The sequence below is a fragment of the Fukomys damarensis genome, unplaced genomic scaffold (assembly GCF_012274545.1).
Source record: "Fukomys damarensis isolate Sample0158 unplaced genomic scaffold, DMR_v1.0_HiC HiC_scaffold_37, whole genome shotgun sequence".
Lineage (NCBI taxonomy): Eukaryota > Metazoa > Chordata > Mammalia > Rodentia > Bathyergidae > Fukomys > Fukomys damarensis.
The window spans coordinates 8542932-8545450 of record NW_022900949.1 but is presented as its reverse complement, the minus strand read 5'-3'; positions in this window follow the sequence as shown (position 1 = coordinate 8545450).

The window sequence follows — 2519 nt, the reverse complement described above, 5'->3', positions numbered from 1 at the left end:
GCGGGACCAAACAACCGGAAAGAAAAATACCTTGGCGCCGGAAGTCCCGCCTCCGCGGCGGCTCACGTGACAATCGGCCGGGCGCGCCTCTCTAGCGCTCCGCGCTTCACTGGCCGGAGGCGTCCGCTCTGCACTCTGGGGCCGCGTCTCCATGGTAGTTTCAGGAATTCGTTGCCAGGACGACGAGTGGGTTTTCCTCTGCGTCCTTGGCTGGCTTCCAAGGCGTTGGCAGAAGAGGCAGGGTCAGGCCAACTGCTGCATCAGAGAGGAAAGCGCGGGCCCTGCCCTTTGCCCTGAAGAACCTTCCTGGCTCCCCAGCGCTTATGCAACAAAGTTCCAATTCAGTAAGAGGACCTTAAAGACTCCCACGACCCGCTGTAGTTTGGACCCCAGTAACCACCCACACGCACACCTTGCTTTTTATCTTTTTTCTTTTTGAGTCCTGCCAATGGAACCCGTGGCTTTTCCACGGAGGGACAGCCCAAGCCCTTTCTTATTTTGCATTTTGAGACAGGGTCTCGCTAAGTCGCTATGTTGCCCACGCTGGTTTCAAACTTACGATCCCCTTGCCTCCCAGAATGCTGGGATCGCAGGTGGGTGCCACCACGGCCGGTCCCACGTACCCTGTTGGAGAGAGAGAACGCACCGCTCTGGGCCCTGGGGGTCCACCTGGGCGGTCTACATAGATAGACGGAGCCAGCGGAGGCGCCGAAACTCAGTAGAGGGTTTGGAGGAAGACAGGCCGACCCTGAGGAGCAGGAGGCCTCCTGGCGAGAAGACTGCGACCAGCCTTGAAGGGCTTTCTCTAGGAAATTGCAGAGGCCAGGGAGGCTGGGGTTGGGTATCGAGTAGGCAAGGATTTAGCTCAGTGGTGCCGCCGCCTGCCTCGCAATAGCAAGGTCGCGCGTGCGATCGTGCGATCCCCGATGCCGGCCCCCACCCCGAGAGGAGTCATGCAGTATCCAGGACTCTGACTAAGGATCTGCAAAGGAACAGGTCGGAGATTCTTCCGAGGCGTTGAAAGGAATCGCAGAAGAAAGCAGAGCAGCTGAGATTTTCATCATCCTGGGGTTCAATTTCCCGTCTACGATACGGGGATGAGAATAGCACAAGCCCCTTAGCTAGGAGTGAACACGCCGTTAGACAGTTCTCAATAAACGCCAGAGGGCATCAGGATTTACTGCTTTAATCACACTTGAGTGTCTCCTCTGTACCACAGCGAAGAAAACCAACGCCCTGCCCACGTGGAGCACAATTTTGTTGGAGGTGGAGGAAAGGAAGGCATACATAAAATTGAAGTTGGCAGAAAAGTGTTATAGAAAAGAGCATAGCAGGGCCGGAGATTTAGCTCAGTGGTTCTGCCACCTGCCTCACAAGCGCAAGGTCTTGAGTTCAATCCCCCGTACCAAAAAAAAAAAAAAAAAAGGCATAGTAGAGGGACAGGATAGAATCAGGAACAGTAAAAGGACAATTTTTTAACTTTTATTTTTGTTGTTACCGGGGATTGAATTCAGGACCTTTCCTTTGCAAGGCAGGCACGGTACCCATTGAACCAAATCCCACCCTTTAAAGGACATTTTTTGTTTATTTTCTTTGGAGTTGGAGATGAAAGCGGAGGGGGGTTGCTAACACTTTAACACTAGGTGACACTCAGCCCTTTCTATTTTATTTCAAGCCAGGGTCTCACTAAAGTGTTAAATTGCCCAAGCTGGGTTCACACTTAAGATCCTCCTCCCTCTGCCAGGTTGTGATGGTTCTCACCTGTAACCTTAGTACTCAGGAGCTGAATGATGCAGGATTGCTCTGGAGGCCAGGCTGGACTACATAGTGAAATCATAGCAACATCTTATCTTAAAAATAAAGCTCCTTAGGGCCGGGGATTTGGCTCAGTGGTTCTACCACCTGCCTCGAAAGTGCAAGGGCCTAAATTCCATCCCTGGTGCCTAAGTAAATAAAGAACCTCCTGCCTCAGCCACCCAAGGAGCTGGAATTACAGATGTGCTACCATGACCCATTCCGAAAGGACATGTTTGAGACCACCAGCGAAATTTGAATATATCTGGCCATTAGATGATAAAAAAGGAGCTGTTTCACAGTGAAAATGGCATGTCTATGTTTATAAATATATTTTTATAAGAGATGTGTTTATGGGGGAAGTATGCTTTAATGTGCTTTAAAATACTCCTGAAATAAACTGGGTATAGTGGTACGGCCCTGTGGTTCCAGCTACTCAGAAGGCTGGGTCAAGAGGATTGCAGTTTGTTTTTTTGGTACCGGGGATCAAACTCGGATCCTTGCGCTTGTGAGGCAGGCAGCAGAACCACTGAGCTAATCCCTGGCCCAAGGATTGCATTTCGAGCCCATCCTAAACAACTCAGTCACTTAGACACTTTCTCAAAATCAAAAAGAAAAAAAAATTTTTTTTAAGAAATGAGGATATAGGGCCGGGGATTTAGTTCAGCGGTTCGGTGGCCTGCCTTGACCCGAGTTCAATCCCCAGTACCAAAAAAAAAAAAAAA